Source organism: Cervus elaphus, chromosome 17, assembly GCF_910594005.1.
Source record: "Cervus elaphus chromosome 17, mCerEla1.1, whole genome shotgun sequence".
Lineage (NCBI taxonomy): Eukaryota > Metazoa > Chordata > Mammalia > Artiodactyla > Cervidae > Cervus > Cervus elaphus.
The window spans coordinates 16,688,290-16,712,890 of record NC_057831.1 but is presented as its reverse complement, the minus strand read 5'-3'; the positions used below and the strand labels follow the sequence as shown (position 1 = coordinate 16,712,890).

Here is a 24,601-nt window from a genome sequence, read left to right as displayed (position 1 = left end):
CTCAAGCTTGCTGCTGCAGCTCTGGGAAATATCTTGTTCAGAACCATACACTTCAGGCTCTGTAAATAAATCACTGAGAATTATTTATTCCTGCTGTGTCTGTAGGCTTTTTTTTTTTTTTTGCCACCATATAGGAAGAGCAGACTCCTTTAGAAAAAGACATTCATTATCTTTCTCAAATATTTTAACAAATGATCATCTCAGAAGAATTCTTTTTTTTTTTTAACCAGACAAAACTTAGGATGCCTTATCTATTATAAATAGCTTTGGGGACAATAATGTTGTGCTGTAACTTCCTTTATATGATGATTCTTCCACGTAAGTCAAAGAAGAATGTTTAGGTGCTAACTCATAAAAGAAAAACCCTTTCAAGCAGGGATCTCAGTGGGTACATGAAAGTGAACATTCAAGGGAAACGTTCATTAAGGGTCATGTTCTAGTAGAATCAGAGAAAACTGACTTTAATTCTTCTCTCCCCTCACCCAGTTCAACAGTGTCACCAGGTTGAAAAACACAGAGAAAGGGAGATTAATCATTAGTAAAAACACACCCTTCAGTCCCTCCCCCGACCTTCTGAAATTTGAGTGAGTAAAAACTATGTTTCATTTAATCAGAGTGGTTGATATTTTTCCATTAATGTACAACCCCCCTTTCCTTTCTCTGATGCCTTTTGAAGGGGGAAAAGGTGATTTTTTTGGCTTCAATCACATCTAGTCAAGCTTTATCCTCTCTCTCCCTTTGCAATCTCTAGGGTGTATTTTGGAGGAAAATCCACCCCCAAACACTGTTCAGGCATTCATTATATTCTTTACTTTTAGATACTCTTGGTTTCAGAAACCAATCTCAACTTATGACTCAGTTATGTTAGAAAGGACTGTACTATGTTTTAGATCTTTTTCAGGCTTCATCCACAAACTTCCAAGTGTAGGCTAAAGGATATGTTCTTTTCTTTGTATTTTTTTTTCTTTAATTTATTGGAGAGTAGTTGATTTACAATGTCACGTTAGTTTCTGCTTTGGACATTTTACTGTACCATTTTTTTAGTAGTTGATATCTAAATTGGCTAAAAGTCTTCATTCTAGTAAGGGTATTTAAGTTGTTTTCTCCCTCTCTCTGACTCTTTTCTTTGTTTCTTCCTTTCTACTTTCTTTTCTTCCTTCTTCCTCCATTTTCTCTCTTCTTCCTTTCCTTCCTCCATTGCCCTCCTCTCTTCAGATTCTCAGAACTTGTGTTAAATGTTAGGAATTCAAAAACTGATAAGAAAAAAAAAATCCTACCGCTTAGGAAATGTGTAACTTTCCCTCCATTGCTAATTTCCTGGCCGTGGGTGAATGTCTTTGGGAGAGTGCAATAGTGCCCAGGAGGGAGACCAGACAGAGCCTTACTGCCAGGGCTGGAGGTGGGAGGTTCCTTATAGAGGTAGAAGAATCTGAATCGAAAGGAATTCTCTAGGAAGATTTTACAGGGTGAAATGGGAAAGATATTCCATGGAGAGGAAGCAGCAAACTCAAAGGTAAAAAGAAAATGAGAAGTTTGGGAAAATGCAAATTGAAATAAACATGGAGGTTGGCGAGAGATGTGGGCCGGATGGTCTGGTAAGGTCTGCCAAGGAGTTTAGACTGTAGGCGTTTGGAGCCAGTGATAACTTTTTGAAGTAGAGGAACCTGCCTGATTGGAGGGTTAGAGTTGAAGGGGAAAGGAAGAGAGGGGATAAAGTAAAATGGTGAAGGAGTACTGTAATAGTCCAGGCAAACATTTACAAAGGCGCAAAGGCAATGAGCAAACGGTGAAAATGAGGAGATGAACCTGCAGCACTTTTGGGGTCCACTGGACAGGGTGGGTGAGTGATGTGGAACTTGAGGGAGCAAGAGGAGTCTTCACGTCTAGCCGGTTTTCTGTCTTGTGACCTGGCACTGCTCTTTGAGCTGAGTAACACCGGAGGTGGAAGTTTTGGGGGGAGGAAAGATGATGAATTCTTGGCACCGAGGCATCATTTTGCCAGTAGAAACTGATGTTAGAAAGGAAACTAAGGGAAGATAGTTAAATCAACTCAAAAATTCTGATTTGTTGGTGGGGACGTCATTAGGCTGGAAAACCATACAGCCAAAAGTATCTTCATAGATTACAAGATGAGTAAGGGGCTCAGGGAAGGACAACAAATTCAGCTTTCAGGCAATGATAATCTAATTACAAAACTGATAAAAATTTCCGGTACAGTTAAATGCTTCTGACACTGCAACTCAAAAGTAATGGAAAAGAAACAACTGGAAATAACTCATCAGGAGCAGATTAGGAAAAGAAATTGTAAAAATGCATCTCTAGTTAGTGCTTTGTATCTGGATGAAAGTATTGGTTAGGGATAAGAGTTAAAACAGCAACAGGATGAATTTTATTAATATATTTCAAAAATATTTTCAGAAGATAAGCAAACTTTATGCCCTGAGTGCATGTGTGTGTGCTAAGTCCCCTCAGTCGTGTCCAACTCTTTGCAAACTTATGGACGACAGCCCGCCAGGCTCCTCCATCCATGGGATTCTCCAGACAAGAATACTGGATTGGGCTTCCATTTCCTTCTCCATTTTATGCCCTACCTTCCCTAAATTAAATGAATTGTGTGTCACAATTCTCCTTTTTCTCTTGCCATTTCAGCCACTAGAAAATGACTTGGTTCTATTGTCTTTAAACCTCATTTCAGGGGTAAAAAGAGCTCTTGATTTACAAAAGACTATGATTACCGAGAAGGAAATGGCAACCCACTCCAGTATTCTTGCTTGGAGAATCCCATGGACAGAGGAGCCTGGCAGGTCCAAGTCCATAGGGTCGCAGAGTCCGACATGACAGAAACAATTTAGCACATGATTACTGAAGATACAAAACATATTAATAGTATTATTACATCAGCAGCAGCTGAGGACCTACAACCTACCCTTGAAAAAAACCAAAGAATTTTAGATTTGAGCACCTATAGGACTGCATTCAGGCTAGAGGAATTATTTACCTAATTGGGCATCTCTCCAGAAGCTGGTTACCAAATTGCATTGGGTTCATGCTGAACTAGCAGTTATTTCACAAGGATCTTCACTGGTGCTTATTTGCATGTGTGGAATTCCTGTTCAGAGGTTATTTTTCTGAGCTGGTTAGTTGAGTCAGATTACAAATTGACTCTGTTTGCTGCGAACAGAAACCTATTTACAATGCAAATCTTCCAAGCCACTTTTCTGGTTAAATTAAGTTATCCAATAATTCTTTATTTCCATTCTTATATTAAAAAAAGTCATGTCTATAAAGTATTTTCCTTTTTAGATTTCAAGTTGTGAAGTAATAATGCAGACTGCCTTGAAATCTTTGGAAGTTTAAATTTGTCTCTAGAAATTAAGTATAGAAATAAATATTACCAGAACTAATTTTAATTGATTTTTAAAAGAAATAAGACATAATAAAAACCCATTTACATACCCAATAAAAAGCAGATTTATCTGAATAATGATTTTGATTCTTGTTAAATTAGGTTACTTTCTAATATTTATGTTCACGGAATTTTTGCTTTTTCAGTGAACAGAACTCCTTTTACATTAAGCATTAATATGAATTAAATATTACTTCATCATAGACATGCTAATGATTTTTTTTTTTTTTTTTGGCAAACAGACACCAGGTTTATTTCTTAGACTGTACTATTAATTTTGTGTCATCACAGAAGGTAGCCCAGTTTTATTTTGAGATTGGTTTATTTTCCCTGGACATTTGGGATGAATAGCTCAGCATAACAAATTATTCTATATGCTCTAGTTTCAAGCGTTTAAAGTGGAATCCAAGTTTTAGCATCAGGAACCAATTAAATGATAGTTAGATCTGACTGAAAAATTAATGGTCCAGAACAGAAACTGTGTAGGTTTTTTTTTTTTTTTCTTTTTCTTCAGTCCAACCCCCACCCTGCTCCTTGCATTTCTGTTTTAAATAAAAACCTGGATGGTTCCCAGTAAAATACAAAGCATCAGTGGGAAAAAAAAAAAAAAGAATGAATTGATATAAAGGGAGCCACACCCAGGCTTAAAAATCACTTAATGATGATTACATTCTTAGTCTGCTATTAAACACAAGGTGTTTATCAGCCTTCATGTGCTGTTAAGACTTGGGCTATAAAATACAAAGCACTGTGGGGCGATGAAGAAGTGAAATGGTCCTGTGGTTCTTTATGGTGAGTATGATTTGCTCTTTAGAAATGATTATTCCGTAGTTATGTCATCTAGTATGATTGCGGTTAACATTTGATTCTTGCCATAGAAATCAATCAGACTATGTTAATATTTTGTCCTAATGGTAAATAAATCAGGAGACAAAAATGTTGATGTTCAGCCTGCTAACTTAAAACTTGTTAATGTGCCTTGACAGAACAGGGTAGCCTTGGGTTATATGCTAGTGAGAGGGTTCAGTCTTGAACGTTTGGCTTCTGCTTCAAGCACCCTACACGGAAAGCCAGTATAGTACCTTTAATCTGGCTCTAATTCAAACCTATCAGTAATCACTTAGCCGGCTCCACTTATCCTGTCAGTTGTTTTGCCAAAAAAGATTTCATGGGTAGCAGTATCAGAAGCATTTTTGTAATTAAATTATTGTCGCTTTACTGGAAAATCTCCTTACATTTGCAAAGGCTGAATTTGTTCTCGTTCCCCTCAGCCCCTACTTGACTCGCAGTCTACCAGAGCGCTTTTGGCTGTGTGTCTTTCCAGCTTAATGGCCTCCTTACCACAATATTCATTTTGGTTGGGTTACTCTAGCCATCATTTTCCAGAGGCAGTCAAAATCCCTCAAAGATGACAGAAGTCATTTGATCATGGAGAGCAAGAAATAAAAAGAGCAACGATAATTTCTATAGGACCTTTTTATGGGTTTTTAAGAGAAGAGATTCTGCGATAAGAATACAGAGTCTGTGTTTCCAATCCAAGATACACCATTTTAATATATTTCCTGAGGGAATTAAAGAGCATATTTATAATATAAAGAGCACTGTTCCCTGACCACCACTCCCTCCTCTGAGTTCTCATGTATCTTATCACTTTTCACACACAGGATTGTAATTATGTGCTTATGTATATGTCCTTTCCAAAACATCTTAGCTCCTTTGGGACTTACTGCATTAGTTATATCTGCCCCAGTGAGAATTCCCTGACCCATAGCAGGTGCTCACTTTGTATGCATTTTGAAAAATCTTTTGGCCACGCTGCAAGGTCAGTGGGATCTTAGTTCCTGGACCAGAGATTGAACCTGTGTCCCCTGCACGGGCAGTGCTGAGTCTTAACCACTGGGCTGTCAGTGAAGTCTCCATATGCATGTTAATGAGTGGATGAAAATCCCCGATCTGGTCCTTGACTCCTGTGCTGCGGATTCAGATCTATTCCTCGTCCTTCCTCAGCCCTGCTCTGCACCTCAGAGAAGCTAATCCCAGCTGCATCTCCAGGTCTCAGACTCTCTTCCTTCTGGCTCCAGACAAGAGGAGACAGTGGCAGGAGACTGAAGGGCCGGGGGAGGGAGCAGACCCGGTATGTTCTGCAGCGGGGGGCTGCCCGGCCTTTAGACTCCAGCCCCTGTTGCACGGGCTGCAGTGAGTCCAGCTTCCTCCGGGTGACACCTTCCTCAGGCCCCTGCTTCTTTTGTCCCTGCAGCTCACGGGGTGGCTTCCTGCTTTTTGCTAATTTCTGGGTTGTTTGACTTTCTCCAGTTTGATTTGTCAGCAATTCCACCTGTGTAATTAATTCCTGACACTAAATTCCCTCTGTTTTCAATCCTTAGAGTGTGTTCAGTACTGTACTCTGATGCAGAATTGAAATTATACTTCCTGACCTCAAAGCTGCTTAGTAAAGAAGGATTACCATGTACTCTAGAGGCGCATTACTGTCCGGGATCTTGGCTTACACTGCAGAGCCTCCAAAATGGGACTCCGCCGAGGGGAAGAGTCAGAGTTCCTGTGGAATCGGATGCCCCTGATTTCTGAAAATTCCTGATCCCTGCATGTTTCTGTGGTTCCCTTGCTTTTTCCTCCTACTTGGAGCTACTGCCGCACTTTGTGGCATATCCTTGGGCGTCCCAGGTGGCTCTGGTAGTAAAGAACCCACCTGTCAATCAGGAGATGTAAGAGATGCTGGTTCCATCTCCAGGTCGGGTAGATCCCCCGGAGTAGGACATGGCAACCCACTCCAGTATTCACACCTGGAGGATTCCATGGACAGAGGAGCCTGGCTGGCTACAGTCCATAGGGTTGCACAGAGTCGGACACAACTGAAGTGAGTTAGCATACATGCACGAACGGCATATTTTTCCTCCCTGATGTGAAAGCCCAGCCCCAACTTAACTCAGTTATCTGGTAGAATAGGAGTGGGGCCATGGTTCCTAGAGCTACTAATAGCAGTTCTATTTTAGAGAGAAAAGACAAGAGATTCTGACAGTGGTACTGTCTGACCCAGTTCTGAAGGTGGGGAAGGTTTGAATCTGTTTTACCATGCATCTTTTAATTTTTACCGCACTCTAATTGGATAGCTACTGGGATAGGAAAATTGAGTGGCCAAATTCTCTTAGCATCTTCAGACTCTGGTGCTTTAAAATACCTTGCACATTTTCACAGTGAGTGGAGATGAATTCAAAGGTACATAGGTTCATTTCCTCCCTTCTCTCATCTTTATAACTCTTCTTTGATAGTACTTCACTGAGGGATGGGAAAGAAAGGGAATCTAGCTGACACTGAATTATGAATATTGGTTTAAGTTCTCAACAAGCTTGTATTTCACATGCGCAGCTCACCCACAAAAGCCACTGGGTTTTCCAATGAGTTAGTTTCAAATCTATAAGAATGAGGGATTTCATCAAGGATCTGTCCTTATTTTCTCCTACGGATTTGGCCTTGCAGCCAGGCAATGGTCAAATGGTCAGCTGTCTATTGTTGGGAAGGGAGTCCTCTAATGTACAAATCAATGAACTTCCGTAGCAAGTCTGATTTTTCCCAGACATTATCCTGTTTAGTCAGAACAGCAAAATACTTTTGAGGGGGAGAAAACTGTTATCTGTGAGTTTAATTGGGCCTGATAACAACAACAAAAAATTTTACCTAACTGGACTGAATACTTTCCACAAGAATTTCAAGACTCTAGAGCCAGAAAGGATCTCAGAAATCTCTTGATCCAATGTTTTCATTTTGCACATAAGAAAACTCAGGCTCAGACAGGTTAGAAGCAGCTGGCGGGTAGCAGAATGGAGATTAAAATTTGAAATCGTTTTCGTCTTGTTACCTTTCAGCCAAACTTATTACCTGTCAGTTTGTACACCTTAGCTTTCAACCCGATTCTCCTTCTTGTATTTAGACATTAAAACTATCAGATCTGGCCCAGATGTATTATGAAAGACCGTCAAAAGTGCACATAGAATTTGAAGATGAGTTATAGGGCATGGATGTCCTTGACCATGGGGAGTAGGGAAGAAATGCAAAGGAAATGGGGGAGGAGGGGATGTTGAGGCCCTACTCTTTGCTAGACATGAAGTGAAGTGAAGTCACTCAGTTGTGTCCGACTCTTTGCGACCCCATGGACTGTAGCCTACCAGGATCCTCAGTCCATGGGATTGTCCAAGCAAGAATACTGGAGTGGGTTGCCATTTCCTTCTATAGGGGATCTTCCCGACCCAGGGATTGAACCCAGGTCTCCTGCATTGCAGGCAGAGGCTTTACCCTCTAACCCACCAGGGAAGCTGGGGACCACTTTATGTTATGTTAGGTGGTACTGTGATGGTGTGTGTGATCAGTGATGGTGGAGTGTGCAGAAGATGAGAGATACTTGGCAATCCGTAAATGAAGAAGTATTGCTCTGAAGACCGGGCTGTGTTTAACAGGACTATAGGAAAAGCCAAAGCAAACAATGACCACGTTTGCTGTTCCTCATCTTGTCAAATAGCTATGTAGCTTCTAGGGAAATAGATTAACTCTCAGGTTGTTAAAACATCCTATTCTGTATACCTTCTCCAGCACTTAATATTATAACAATAATTTACAATTATTTATGTTTGAATATCTTTTTATCCACTAACTTCATACATCTTCTCATTAGGGAAAGGCAATTTGTTATATGTGTAAGGAAACAAGTAAATGTTTGAGATAAAAGCTACTGCTATTGTTTCAGAGTAGTGTTTTGCTGTGTTTTTTTTTTTTTTTTTAACATCAAAAACTCTAGTATCACCACATCATATGGAGAACTGCTTATGGTTAAATTTTCACATATCTTTCTATGCTGTAGGCCTATTAGGTATTCTGTTCTCATTCATTCAGAGCTCTTCACTGAAAATAAATGTCATTATGTTGTAATGAGTTTCAGTATCTGCTGACCTTATCTGGATTTTGGAGGGTGAGTTGGCTGTGAAAGATTCAGTAACTCTTTATCCTTCTCTTGAGACACTAATTACTCATTAAATTTTCTTTTTTATCCTTTTTGCTGTATTTTTAAAATTCCAAAGATGAAGATTTTTGAAAAATGAGAAATTAGTGGAAATGCCTGAGAGTATTTCTTTAAACTGAAAATTGCCTAGAGCCAAAGGTGGAGAGAGATAACACAAACTTTTCTGTCTTTATTTCAACTGGTTATAACTAAGATCAGATTGAAATTGGGTATTCCAAGTTTCATCCCGAAGCAAATTTCTATAGTTGCCTTATAAGCCCCTGAAAAATGGGGTTTATGATGAAATGTTGAAAGACTCTCAACTTTAGGACAAGGCACAACTATAATTTTACAGGCATTAGGCACCTAAAATAACTTTGTACGAAGATTATTCTGGGATTTGTCCCCCATTTTGTAGAAAATGCTTAATGTTGAACTATATTTTATGCACACAAAATGACTTATTTCATAAGACAAGGAGCTCAAGGATTTTCATTCCAATATTCAACAACACTATTACTAAAGGGACCTCTCCTGCTCTCATAATTGAGTGATCTTAAGTGATATTTAAAAGAAAATATCATTCTGCTAAACTTATATGTAAAGAAGATATGTGGCAGAGTGATTTAAAATTTTCAAGTAGAATGTATTCTGACCATGTTTTCAGTATGTCATGGAGCTGAATTAATGGATCATAATAATGTCTTAACAGCCTGTTCTATAGCAGCAAAGGAAATGAGTTTTTATTGTTGTTTTGGTAGAGCAATAGTTGAAGAACTCACATTTGAGTGTACAGTGTAATGATAATAAAACCTTTTTGTCAAATGGAAAATCCCTAGTGATGGACAGTCCTTGCCTATCTTCATTGTTAATTCATTATCTTTCTCCTTAAATGTAGATAAACCCAAGTCCTACTCCTGATGTTTTTCCCTTCTTTCTTTATATCTTCTCCTCCCACCTCTATGTAGATGACTTTAAATTCAGATGCCTAGTCCCATCTTCATCTCCAGCTGCACAATGATTTCTTCTCTCTCTAGCCTTTATTTGGATGAATTGGGAACATGTAAAAATTCTTCTTGGAAATCCAACTCATCATTTCTCTTTATCTCTTTCCACTGACTTTTCCTACAAGTTTATATATAACTTTTTAAAATAATTTTTTAATGGCACCACCATCCTCCAAGTTGTCCCAAATCAAAACCCTACCATGTTTCTTGAGAACCTCCTTTTATTCTTGCCCATCCCACAACCACCCCACTTTTGCCAATTAAATCAGTTTCAACATTTATATAGTCACACCAAAATTCTGTATTTATTTTCTTTTTTACTGCTAGTATTCATGTTGAGAAATTTACTGCTTCTTGTCTAGACTATTATAATAGCCTCTTCAACTCCAGTCTTCTCTCTTACTCTGCTGGCAAGTGACATGCATGCTCATATTATCTTGAGGATTGCCAGCTTCTGATTGAATTAGGTACCACTCACTCAGCCTGATTCCACAGGTCAGGCCAAAAAAAAAAAAAAAAGCCCCCATTTGCATCATGATTTTACCTTATATTTCCCCAATGAAAATGGAATCACTTTCATGACTTTACTTTCCTGTTCTCATTCTTTGGTTCACATTCTTTTCTCAGTGTGAAGCAACCTCCCTCCAACTTATCAAAATTGTACATCAGATGCTATTTCCTTCATGGAAGCTTTTTCAACTCCTTCTGACAGAATGGATAAAAATCAGCCTTTCTTAGAGCTCCCTATGGCCTTGAAATCTGCATGTCATATTTCATTTGGTTAAAGGTCATACTTTATATGATTTTAGTTCTCTCAAATGGGTTGAGAAATTTGTTTTAAGGCCCAGAGTATAATCTATTGTGGTTTAAAAATATGTTTTCTACTGTTGTTGAGTGGTTAGTTGATGATATTGTTCAAATTTTTTAAATTCTTACTGATTTTTTTCTCTACTAATTCTATAATCTTACTGAGAGAGGATTTTTGAAATCCCTAACCATACTTGTAGATTTTTCTATTTCTTCTTTCAGTCCTATCAGTTTTTGCCTGTGTATTTAAAGCTCTGTAATTAAGTGCCTGCACATTCAGTGTTGCTATTTCTTCTTGGTATATTTTAACCTTTCAGCATTATTGACAGCTCCCCTTTATCTTAGTAATATTCCTTGTACCAGCATCTACTTTGGCTCATGAGTATAACTGGCCCAGCATTCTTTTGATTAGTGTTTATATAGCTTTTCTCATTCTTTTACTTTTAATAAGCATGCTTCTTTTATTGCACATCTTTTGGTCTTGCTTTTTAAAATCCAAATGTGACAATCTCTGTCTTTTATTTGTAATGTGTAGAGTATTTACATTTAATGCAGTCATCAATAAGCCTGAATTTAAATCTACTGTCTTGCTCTTTGTTTTATTGTTTCTATCTGTTTGTTCTTTTTTCTCTTTTCTTTTGCATTGATTTTTTAAATGATTCTATTTTGACACAACTATGAATAATATTGGCTTGTTACATATACTCTTTTTTTTTGTTTTAGACATTGCTTTAAAGCTTACTGTATAGACATCCTACCAAAGTGCATCTCTACATAATATTTTCTGCTTCGCATGAAATGTTAAGAACCTTGTAATGGTATATATTTGTTCCTTCCCTCCCATACTTTGTGCTATTGTCGTAAATTTTATTTCTGCTCATGTTATAACTTCTAGAATAATGTTGCTTTAGTCAATTATCTTTTAAAATGAATAAAAACAAGGAAAATGTTTTTATATTTATCCCAATTCTTCCTGTTTTGATTCTTTTCATTTCTTTGAAGATCCAGATTTCCATCAGATCTGATCAGTAGCATATGCCTTTGCCTGGGAGTGGAGGTGTGTGGTGTTCTATCTTCTCAAACAGAAGGTGGCTTTTCTTCTGCCTTCCTCCAGAAGCAGAGGGTCTTTGCCTGGGAGCGTGGCTTTTCTATTCCTTTTTCAGAGCCTTAGGCTTTTGCTTCATATAGGAGAAGGATCTGAGATACGGTAGGACTTCATGCCTTTCCCTCCCAAGAAGGGCTTTCTCATATCCTCCGTTATGCTCCAATCTTTGTTATGAGGATGGAGGTACATGGAAAAGAGCTGGAGAATGAATGTGTGCTCTTTGGGTCTGGATCTCCCAAGCAGTTTAAATTATCCTTTTAGCACACCATTGACCTTTAAAAATTTGTAAACATTTGTGTTTTTCTTCCACATTTACATTGACAGATGCTTTTTTCCTCCTATACTCTGCCAAAGATGAAATGGTTCATGCATTCCATATCTCTTCAGAGGAGCTTATCACTTTCAAATTCACTTCATCTGATTGTCTTGTAACTTTGTGAATTTAGCTCTCTCCTGGGCTCAAGAAGAGTTATGGTTTTGTAGGTTATCTGTGTTTTTTTTCTCTTGTTGTTAGCGAAGGCGTAATCTCATGTGGCTTTCTCAGTTCTAAGAGGAACACAACTCCTTGTCATGTGATTTTAGCATTTGAGTGTGGACTAGGAGTTCGTTTTCTTAGCAAACTTGAAGTACTAATATAAAAAATAAAGAGTCCTAAAGCTATTTGTTTTAAATACTGATTTGTACTGAAAGATCAGAATTGATACCCAATTCTATGAGTACTGGAGTAGAAAACATATCTCTATAGTAATGAAATATTTCATTTTGTTGTAATCATTTTCTCCTTTAACTAAAAGACCATACCTGGAATCTATAGTAACTTTTTTCAAGTCAGTGAAGATTAAACCTATTAATGTCATGGAATATTTGATATGCTGTCATTTACATTTAACATTTCCAATTAATTTGGAAGAATAGAAAATACTTGAAATTCAGAACAGCATTTACTGCTTAAAAGATATTTGGTGATGAATTGTAGTGCATACATGAGAACAGGATTTTTTCCCAAATGCTTTAATTTGGTTTCCCCCTTACCTCTAAGTAAGAGAACATTATTCATTGTGGTAAATTTTGAAATGGTCACCCCAAATGATATTCACGTCTTAATCCCTAGAACCTGTAAATGTTACCTTTTTGGAAAAATTGTTTTTGTAGATGTGATTAGTTAAGGGTCTTGAAATGAGAAGATTATCCTGGATTATCTCAGTGGGCCCTAAACACCATCACAAATATTCTTATGAGAGAAGCAGAGGGAGATTAGACACACAGAAGAGAAGGTCATATGAAGACTGAGGTAGAGACTAGGATGGAATGATGGAATCCTGGCGACCATCAGAAGCTGCAAGAGGTGAGCAGCAGATTCCCCCAGAGCTTTCAGAGGCCAGGTGGCCCTGCTGCACCTTGATTTTAGCCCAGTGAAATTTATTTTAGACTTCTTGCTTCCAGAACTCTAAGAAAATAAATTCCTGCTGTTTTAAGCCACCAAGTCTATTGTAATTTCTTACAGTCACTATCAGAAATGAATACATTCATCTTAGTCTTAACAGAGGGAATTTTAACTTCTTCCCATCTTAGTATTTGAAATGTCATTTGATGAAAGTCAGCTCTAGGGAGTGTGTATTTACTATGATCTGCGCTCAAAATTGCCATTGATTTTTAGCTTTCACTTGGTTAATTTTTTTCAGTAGTAAAACAAAAAGAAATTTATACCTGGTCTGGGATGGCATTGTACAAATTTACAGGTTACTTGACTGAGTTATTAGTTGACAGATTTTTGGATGCTTCTTTTCATCCATCTTGATTGGAATTCATGCTAGTGGTGATATATTCATATATTTGAGGCCCCAAGCAAAAATGACTCAGAGTTTCCTCAGGTATTATTGATTGTCAAACAGTTTGATACCCCTTCTGGGGTACCCTGAGCTTCACCACAGGTGTGTGGTTGGGCTTTATTTACATTTTCAGGTGTCTTTCAGTCAGTTTACAAGTCCATTCATGAGAGTGGAAGACAAAAAGTATTTGATTTTGCAGACTGTCCAGTGAAAATGAAAGAATAAATGGAAATTTCTAGAAATGTATTAGCTGTTTGCCTAAGAAAATGATGAATTTATTGTATTTTTATTCTCCAAGACTTGTCTATGTGTTTCCATTGTGATTTTTATCCTTTTAACCTGCTTTATTTTTTTTTTTTTGGTACATAGTACTCATCATCTTTTATCACACTGTATAACCATTTTCCATTGTGTCATTTATCTGTCTCCTCCAATTAGAATATAAGATCCAAGAGAGCAGGATGTTTTGTTGTTCAGTGATGTATCCAAGTGCCTAAAAAACAGTGTCTGGAACTTAGTAGCGCTTAATAAATATTTGCATGGTGAATGAAGAAATGACTGGCTGTAGAGCTAATAGTTTCATGCCAGATAGGTGTTAGTTTGTGATAAATGCTAACCAAACATTTTAAAGAAATTCAAAGAAAATAGGAAAGTACTTTCTTTTAATTTTTAAAAAATGCTTTCTTTAATCATCTATCTTAGAATTTAAAAAAGTCTTCCTTGTCCCCAGTTTTTCCTGATAAACTAAAACCTTTGAAAGGATTCAGTTACCTATGGGGTTCCCAGGATCTGACCTTTGTATACTTGTATGATACCTCCTCCTACCACTCTTGGCACACCTCTCGATGTTTCAGCCACTGCAGTCTTCTTTCTGATCCCTTTCTCCACCTTAGAATGTTTGCCATTATCATTCCTTTGCCTTGATCCCAGATACTGAGCCTCTAGATCTTTCATGACTGTCCCTATCATGTCACACATCACCTCTTCAGAGAGGACCTCCTATGATCCCTTAAGGCTATAGTTCTTAACTGGGTGATTTTGTTCCCCAAGGGACATTGGGCCATTTTGTTTGTCATAACTTGAGAGGAAATTTTGTGGTATTGCCATCTAATGGGAAGATACTAGGATGTTGCCAATATTCTACAATGCATAGGACAGCACCCTTCTCCCACACCCCTCACACACACACCTTCCTCCCACTCCCAAGACACAACAGAAAGTTATCTGGACTATGCGGTTGAGTGTGCCAAGCTTAGGAACTACCCCCTACTCTCTCTAACATTAATTGCTTTCTTGCCATCAATGTTGTATTAATACCTCCTTGTAGCAATTGCTGAGAGTCAAAATAGCCTTATTAATTTATTTACTTTTTTTAACCATCTCTCTACTCGCCTAGAATGTGAGCTCTAGGAATGCAAGGTCCTCATTCACACAATATTCCCACTGCCTGGAACTGGCTTCTCGTAGACAGCCAAGTATTTATTGCCTAGGTGAATAAATAAGCATAGCTATTTTCCTTCCCACTTCACATTATTGATGTCTCTTAGCCAGTTGTCTTTTTGTTTGACTAAAATTTTGAGATGGCTGTACTTTTCAGTATGACCCCTCTTTCCCTATAAATATAAGCATTTTCCTTAACATCTATGGAGGTCATATTGTGTGGTAGTCACTCAGTCATGTCCAACTCTGTGACCACCTGGACTGTAGCCCACCAAGCTCTTCTGTCCATGGAATTCTCCAGGCAAGAATACTGAAGTGGGTTGCCATGACCTTCTCCAGGGGATCTTCCTGACCCAGGGATTGAGTCCAGGTCTCTGGCATTGCAGGCAAATTCTTTATCATTTGAGTTACCTGGGAAGCCCATTTGAACTACCTTGGAGGTCATATTGGATATAGTTAAAAATCACAGACTCTAAATTCAGAATACTTGGGTTCAATAGGCTTTTATTACATACTCGTTTTGTGAGAACCTACTTGGAAAAGTTACTTTATTAGCTCTTGGAAAAGTTATTTTATCTTTGTGGTCTTTGGGTTTCCTTCAACAGAAGATAATACCAGTGTCTCCTCATAGAGTTGCTTTGAAGATTAAGCAACTGGATAATTCACAGGAAGCACTTGGGACAGGAAGCACACATATATTTGCTGTTATTATTATTGTTATTATTTTGTGGTCAAACACATGAAATTTACCATTGCAACCGTTTTTAAGTGTACAGTTTAGTGGCATTAAGTACAGTCACATTGTCATACAACTGTTGTTTTTATATTTATCCCCTGAACTTGTCTTTGATTTCTTCAGGCTTTTCTTTATGTGTGGCTCCTACTTTAGTCCTAGAATGCAAAGATGAATCTTGCTGATGTTGGTGTAATCTGTTCTCCTACGATTCTTAGTGTATGTATCCCACACTTAACTGATCTGTAAGCTTAGTGGTGCACATTTGTGCATTGTATTCACCAGGTTATCTGCCAGGTATTCAGTCTTTCAAAGTACTTTCCCAGTAACATTACAAGAATGCTAGAACATGTTTTATTCTTGAGTAAGGAGCGTATCTGCAGTAAGTATGTGTAAATTTCACACCACCTTCAAATTGACGGTAACAAGTCACAGAAGATGAATATCTGGTTTGATAATCCTAAAATAGAGGCTTAATAGCAAGTCCTGAAAGTAAAGATTTGATTATAGAGATTAGAAGAATAGAAATTGGGTTTTATAGCAGTTGAGTAACTATTAAGAATACTTCAAACACCTTGAAAGAATCCTTAAGATACCATGGTTTAAAACAAGATCTGGATATGGGCTGAGGATTTTTCCCAAGGAAAAAAAAAATCTCACTCACTTAATTAAGCAACTTTAAAAAATTGTCAGTACAACCTTTTAAATATAGTCTCTCGGGGTTGTAAAAGAACAAATTACATGGGCAAATTAGTGCTGAGGGCTAAGCAGAAATGAAGGTGTTTCTCCACAATCATGTTTGGATTATATTAAAAATGCAATTCTAATCGCTGAACAATTTTTCAAAGGTTGTTGGTCGATTAGTGACCTTTCATGAAAGCTTTTCAAGAGGTTAGATTTGTTGGGAAACATTTATTAAGTGAAATTTTGCAATGTAAATTTTATGACCTCTATTCATGAAATGTCCTGAGGTAATTGAAAGGTTAGACATGTAGTTACCTGAATTAGAGTTTTAAAAATGAGTGTGTGCAGGCTGGCAAGACATTTTTACACACGCAGGTTTGTTATGACCTTGGAACACAGGTGTGGCACATTTTTTAAAAAGCCTCATTAGGCTGGAACATATGGCTTCCAACGGAGAAATGAGTAGTAGTTTGTAAGAGAGGAGAAAATTCAACAGACGATTTACCCAAGGATCCACAGAGTCTTGGTGGCCAATCATAGCTGGATCCCAGGTCATCTGAACCCAAACCAGTGACATTTCCTCTTCCTCAGACCCTTATCATCAATTACCAGGACCCTGGGAGCCCAGACTGCTTGAAGTTGCGGACTGTCTTCCCCTCCAGCCTGCGACTAGCTGGTTGTAGCCTCAGGGCAATCGCTGACCTTTTAATGGAGCACACCTTGGTCCACCTGCCTGAGGATTTCTTCTTTGCAGTTTGATCTGTGGGAGAATTTTATGAGCTAAAAATCCATCAGTGTCTCCATTTACCAAGTTATTATTTGATGGTTCTATAATCTAACCATTTCAAAATTGCCCTCAACTGAAACCTGGGACACATCTTGACAATCCAAGATGAAATTTTTTAATTGAAAATGGTTGCTGACGTTTGATTTACTTGTGAAAAGAACAATGCCCAAGTCCCACAATTCAGATCTTTGGCTTGCTTCTCAGATGACTGTCAGTTATAACCATGTGGTACTCCTGCTTTCTGCATGGCCCATAAATGTCATGGGTTGAAGGCAGTTAGGGTCTGGGAGAAACCTTCCAAATGCAATTTGGTTTATACTTATTTTCAGCATTTCATAGGCAGATCTGAGACTCAAGTGGTATAGGATTTTGTGATGGGAAAATGAGGATTAGTTTGTTGTCATAATAGGGGTGAATTTTTAAATGATTTAAGAATGTGAAGTGGAGATGGCAAAAGAGGAGCTCACATTTCTCAGTATTATTGGCTGAACATTTGTTTAAGGACTGTCTTGGACCTATACAGAAATATGAAGTAGAGAAAGTTTGTTCTTCTTCCCCATTCCAACCTTTTTTTGTGTCCTTCCCTACTCCTTCCTGTCTTTCCTTGTTTCCTATCTCCTGTCTCCAGAGATTTCATGTTTGAGTCACTGTCATTAAGGAGTTTATTTTAACTTTGCAAGGAGTGAAGGATTTTAAGAATATTTTTGGTATGTTGAAGCACATATTTTATAGTCTTAGCATTTAAGGATAAAACAAATCTTGCCTAAGATGACCACTTTTTGAAAATGAAACTATCATTTCACTTTATCTAGCTTCCAACTGCAATGATGAGAAAAAGATAGTCAGGAAACATATACAAGTTTGTGAAATTAAGAGTATTGAATTTTGCACTGAAAAACAGTATCAGTGGCTATATTTAAAATGCAACTGTGCATAGCATTTATAAAAATAGAAACCAATAATTAAATACATCATTTAAATATTTTAAGCCTAGTTTTAAACATTATATACCTTCAAAGGAAAATAACTGGGACAGACTAAGAAGACTTTTTTTCTTACTTTTAAAGTAACTTGGGATAGTTTTTAGAGGGTTTAGGTTATGGCATGAATATTTTAGGAATCAAAAAACATTAGTATGAATTCTATCTTCTCTATCTTTTTTCACTTGCCTTAGGAGTGTGAACTATCTAAATGCAATGCTCAAAAGCAGAGAAAAAGTAAGAAAGTTGTGCTTCTCCACCAGCAAAAACGTCTTCCCCAAATAACTGAAGTTGTTACTATAGACAGGAAATATAAATGTCTAAATGACGACTTTCTTGGTAAGATTGAAAGCTTTCTTTTTTCTTAAATACTGCAAACATTTCTGGAAGATCAGTTAAAAATTAATTATCACTCATGTAAAAGTTTAGATTTAAGAAAAGTCATTCATTTGGGTTAGTAAAATTTCTTTTACTGATTCAATTAATTGGCAGATAGAGGCCCACTTATTATGTTGCTTTAAAACAAATACTTATAAAATGTCAATTAGATACATCTCTATATTTTATACTCAATCTAGCCTCTCTTTAGTAAATAAAGCATGATTAAGATTTCATCAAAGTGGTAAATGGAGTTTCTCTGTGGTCAATCTTATGTACCTATGGTTGCCAGTTTTTCCCCTTGTTCCTGTTGCATCCTGCCTTTGAGAAACCATTTCTCCAGATTTAATTTCATGTCTGCCTAGATGAGTGTTTTCTGGGACAATATATTCTTGAGTGGCCTGGGGGCCCTCAATTAAATGCCACTTTGTAAGAGACTTTCTTTGGTCACTGGACTAGACTCTCGAGTTATTAAAGCCTGCAGATGGCTGGCTGGTACAACTTAATTAAACTACAGCAAATTGAATGTAGGTGCTAAAGCTATGTTTGAAATTTATGGGTGTGCTTTTGCTTTATTTGTTTTTCATGGAAGGTGGCTCACCCCTCCCGTGAATGCCTGGCTGGCCATTTTTGATGAGTCAGAATTACTCTTGACTGGTTCACCCCAAAGGAGAGTCTGGGTTCTCTGAACATGGTGAAAAGTAAATATGGTTCTTAAAGTGAGATACCATCTTTCAGTCAAACCAAGATGCTTCTGTTTCTGAACAATTCATTGGATGTACACTTAGATGATAAAAACTTATTGTAATGTGTCACTAAAAAGCTTATTTTAATATGTCACTAAAAGACAATCATGCTTATTTCACAAAATTTATATAATCTTATGAACAGGACATTTAAAGTACCTGTTACTACATTCCTCCATTGATACTAATAATAGATGGTTGATTCTATAAGGAATTTAATTTTTCACACATTTGATGTATAGGGGTTTTTGGTGCATTTTACTAGGGGGAATTTATCATCACCAACCAAGAGAAATTACAAGGGTTTTGGGGTGAGTTCTATAGCTTAATGTATGCTGTGGTACAGTGCAGATAGAACCTGAAAACTCCTTAAACTCCAAGCCTAGTGGGTGTGCAAGCCTCAGGGCTAGTGGGCCAGTGGGCCAGCTTTGGCTTCCCTTTGCAGCAGATGAATGGTGTTAGGAGCAGTGCTCTCGAGTGCATAAGAGTCACGCACAAGTAGGACATACAAGTGGTTATGGCACCCTTGAGAGGTGTGATCCTTGAGATGTGAGCCTGGGACTAGACTTGGGTGTTGATTGCTCCTGGACCACTGAAGGGATGACTCTACTGGCAGTTGGAGCTCCTCTTGATAGTAGCCAAAAATAATTTCAGCTCACAAGGCAGGTTTATTTTGACCAGACACCGCAACTGGTTGGTCAGCAGGGATGCCTACAGCTGTTCATCAAATGTACAGTAAGGAGGGAGAATGCTCTGATTTTCTAGGACCTTTTCTGTTCATAACTGCAAGAATGAGAGGAAGAACTGACCTCACAGTCATGGCACATTTATATGTTTGGAGTGTGAGAACTGCTTATGGGGACAGATGGGTATATTACCTGACCTCTTCTCCTGAACCTGAGAAAACTCCAAAATGGACCTATTTGAGAAGATAGGTGACATTATTAAGATCACTTTAAAATGAATCTTTATGCTTGCCCAAAATTATTTCTTTCCAGGATGCTGAGAAAGCTGTCAATCCAGATTTTCTTGGAGTCTATGAAACTCCCTGCTCTTTTGATATTTTTGGAGGATAGATGCATTTCTTTATGCCCATTGTATATTTTTTGGTTTGTAATTGACACCACCCTCAGCACGTCCGCTGTTCTTTTAGGCCGCATTAGATCTTGGTTCTTTATTTTTTGTGCTGCAGGGCAGAAATGCATCCTCATAAAGCAGCATATTAGGAAGAGAAAGAAGCTAGCTCTTTCATTAAGTGATGCCTCTCTCTTGATGTTACCTTCTTTCATCCAATAACCAGATTTGGCAGTAGGCTAGTGTGGGTTAAAGTGCAGTTTTCTGTTGCTGCTTCCAAGTTTCTAACATACGGACTAGAGAAGTTACTTCAAAGCTCTAGATCTTGTCAGATTTCCATCAAGGCTGCAGAGGAAGTTTATAATTTTTTAAAGCAAACTTTATTTTAGGATAGTTTTAGATTTATAGGGAAATTGTAAGCATGGTATAGAAAATTCCCATATACCCCACATTCTGTTTTATCTATTATTAATATCTTATATTACTATGGTATATTTGTTTCAATTAATGAGCCAATATTAATATTGGAGTATTAGCTAAACTCTATACTATATTTAGGTTTTCTTAATTTTTATTGGTACCCAATTGTCTTTTTTCCAGGATCCCATCCAGCATACTACATTACATTTAAGCATCACGTCTCCTGAGACTCCTCTTGGCTGTGACAGTTTTTGAGACTTTTCTTGTTTTTGATGACCTTGACGATTTTGAGGTAGGATATTCTGTAGAACGCTCCTCAGTGGGAATTTGTCTGAATTTTTTCTTATGATTAGATTCTGACCATGAGTTTTTGGGATGACCATTACAGAGAAAAGTGCCATTTTCATCACATTATATCAAGGATACATACTGTCAACATGATTTGTCAGTGTCGACGTTAACTTCAAACACTTGATTGAGGTAGCTTGTCAGGTTTGTCCACGGTAAAATTACTAATTCCTCTCCCCCTGCTTTTCCTTACTGTATTGTTTGGGAGGAAGTCACTACACACATCTCATCTAAAGGAGGTTGTCACCACAGACTAAGAAATTACAGATGTTTAGGGGTGAGTTTTATAGCCTTTATCCATGTCGCAGTATGATGCAGAAATTGGGAGTTATGCTCCATCTCCTTGAGAATGGAGGATCTACATATATTATTTGTCATTCTTTTGCTGAAAGGTTTACTTGTTCTCCCCATTTATTTACTTATTTATGTTAGTATAGATTTATGGATATTTATTTTTAACTCTGGGTTATAATTTAAGACTACTTTACTTTGTTTCTTAAAATTTTCTAGCTTTGGCCATAGGGGACTCTCTCCATGGGCTCCTGCGTCCCTTTGACATGCCCCTGCCTCTGCATCTGTTTTGAGCACTTCTTTACTTCCTAGTGCTATAAGATCCCCCAGGCTCATTTTGCATATTTTCTGCCCCAGTCCTAGAATCAGTCATTTCTCCAAGCAGTGGCTTTTTAACTGTATTTAGCACTCTAAGTCTTTCTTGTGTTTGGTGTTTGCAACTGGATTAATGCTTTTTGCTTGATGGACATTGAAACAGGTTTTCTTTTAATACAGAGAAGTTCAAACATACATAAATAGCATAAGTCCCCATTCAGCCATCATACAGCTTCAACATTATCACCTCATGGCCAATATTATTTTATTTGTATTTTGATCCACTCTCCTTACATTGCAATATCATATCATGTCACCTATAAATATTTAAGCAGTATCTCTAAATAATAATAATTTTTAAAAAACATGATAGATAAAATGGCTCAGATGGTAAAGCATCTGCCTACAATGTGGGAGGCCTGGGTTCAACCCCTGGGTCAGGAAGATCTCTGGAGAAGGAAATGGCAACCCACTCCAGTATTCTTGCCTGGAGAATCCCCATGGACCGAGGAACCTGGCAGGCTCCAGTTGATGGGGTCACAAAGAGTTGGACACGACTGAGTGACTAAGCCCAGAATAAAAGTGGTAGCAATTATTTGATTCTGCTCTGGCACTTGGTGAGGTCTAGGTCCCCTGCCCTTGAATTTGGGCATGCTCTGTGGCTATCCTACCACAGGGAGAGGCTGTAGCAGCTTCAGGGGCCAGGCTTCAGACCCTTCACTTTCTGTCTCTTGGAACAATTTTTCTGGGCGTCTTGGACTTCATACAAGCAATTTAACTACCTTGAGACAGCTGTGGTGGAGAGGCATGTGTTAAGCACTCCAGTCCATGGTCCCAACCAGCCTCAGCCTTCTAGTCCTTTCTGCCAAGGCACCAGACTTGACAGAAAGGGCAAGAGGTGAGTGAAGTCTGGGACCCTCCAGGACAGCTCACCTGCCACTTCCATTGACAATATGTAGCGTAGATAAACCGTCCAGCCTACATTCAGCTGCTGGATTTCCTAACTCAAAAAATTATGAGATATGATAAAATGATTATTGCTTAATCTACTGGGTTTTGAGATAGTTTTCTGGGCAGCAATAGATAACTGAAACCTAGGCTTTTAAAACTTGCACTCCCAGGGTTTATGAGCATCAGTCTCTCTGGAGTATGACTTACTTGTCCCTTAGAAGGTCTTTTTGAGGCTATATTGATCCACTTGTTATCTAAACAGTTTTGAATATTTCTTACCACTGTTTTTAATATAATGTATTTTATTACACACTTATATAAATAAAAAAAATATTCTTCTTGATGTGTGGTCTAGTTCCCTGACCAGGGATGGAACCTGCACCTGCATTGGAAGCAGAGTCTTAACCACTGGACCAGGAAGTCCCTATAGTTTAAATTTGAATAATTACTATCACTATCACAAAATTTCTGAAAATGTAACACTTGGTTTCCCCACCTTTGGAGTAATGACTCTAGCACCTTATTGACTGACGACAGTCTCTTCTTGATGAGTTTGTGCTGATTCTTCCTCAATCCTGAGCTCTGGTAGAACAATTAAGTCACCTGGCTCTGGAGTTAGAGTTGAGTTAAAATTTTGGCCTTGTGCCTTAGTGGTGTGACCTTGGGTAAATCAACTTAATCTAATCCTGTTGCCTCCTATGCAAAATGAAGACAATCGTAGGTACCCTAAAGTGTTGTGGAGGATTGAATTTGGGGAAACACGGACAGAACTTTGTACGTTGTCAGCCCTAATGTTATTAAAGTTATTTAGTTTTCCTGTAAAATATATGAACTCATTTTGGCAATAGTGCTATTAAAATTCACAGCAATGGAAAGAAAGCCAGCCTTTCTTGGGAGGTGAGATTAGGGAGATTTTTCTGTCTTTGGTGCTTGTCGGGGCTGTACTGGGAGCTCAGGGCTTTCATCTTTTAAGGTGAGGTGTGGAGGGTGTGGGGAGAGGCGCTGAGAAGGCTTGTGCATACCTGAGAAAGGATATTAGCAGAAGGAAGCACCGGCTTTCCTAACAGAAGGATGCTTGCCATGCCCAGCCTTCTGTGAGGTGCTTGTGAGAGAATTATATGGTCTGCCTTTTGCAGATTGGCAAACTGAAGATAAAAGAGGTTACAACTTGCCCCAGGATCATAGTAGCAGGAATGGAAAAAGAATGGCAGAAATATTCAGCACAGCTTTTTGTTAATGGATTCACTCCAATACTCAGGCCATGCAGGTTCTTTAATTTCCCCCAAACCATGCCCTTAAATGAGGCCTATTTCAGGCAGAGACACTAATCCAGCCCCGAGGTAGAATAATTCCTCCTCAGCACCCTTCTTTGATGTGTGGCTGATATGGAACCGAGTCCAACATATGTTTGTACAAATATATTGGCAAATGTAAGCAGCCCACTGCTAATTACTACATTCTGAACCTCATGTGAAGTTTGAATGATGCCTCAAGGAAGTGGAATCTAAGAAAATAATATATATATATGTTTTCAAATGTTAGAAAAAAATGGGTTAACTTCTTTGTGGTTGAAACTGGAAGACATTCATGAATTATCTTGTCGTCTCAAATCTTGGCAATCATATTTTTACTGAAGGCGTTCAGGTCAAACCCTTGCTAGCAGAGACTGAAGCATTTTAGACACTTTTAAAATGAAAACGGCCAGCTTAAATTTAAAAATCTAAGATCGCTTAGTATTTTAAAAATGAAAGCAAGAACAATACAGTTGAAACTGACTCTATACAAAACAGAGAATGACATAGACCAGAAGTCGCCAATTAAAAATCATTTATCAGCAAGGAACAAAGTTACCAGTTGAAAACAAAGAGTAAGGAATACTGTGGGAATTTCAGAGTGGCCTGTCCTGCTGAAACGTATTCAAATTCAAATCATTTCTGAAGACAGTGCTGGCTTAGCAGAGTTGAGAAGGCCAGATCAGGCCTTTGTCCTCCAACGTGGTGACCCTTTGTTTTAATGTTAGTTAAAAAGATAGTGTTGTTATCATTTCACTACATATTTCAAACTAAAACATTATTTTAAAATTTGAAGTATATGAATACGTTTTAAAATTAAGTTTGCTCATTTTATTTTATTTTTTTTTCATTTATTTTTATTATTGGAGGCTAATTACTTTACAAGGTTTGCTCATTTTAAAGGTTGATTTAATTGGCCATCAAAATATAATTTTCACTTTTAACAGTGGATATATAGAATTCTTTTGATCAGCTTCTGAATGTCTCAGACTTCAAATAG

At 37.9% G+C, this 24,601-nt stretch overlaps 1 long non-coding RNA gene across 1 annotated transcript in view; it reads left to right on the top strand.

Annotated features, from left to right (window-relative positions):
- The window catches only part of LOC122673507, a 68,896-nt gene extending 48,208 nt beyond the window's left edge, over positions 1-20,688 (top strand). Inside the window, exon 4 of the long non-coding RNA XR_006334700.1 lies at positions 20,585-20,688. This is a non-coding gene — a long non-coding RNA (uncharacterized LOC122673507). The remainder of the gene's footprint in view (positions 1-20,584) is intronic.
- Positions 20,689-24,601: the final 3,913 nt, after the last annotated feature.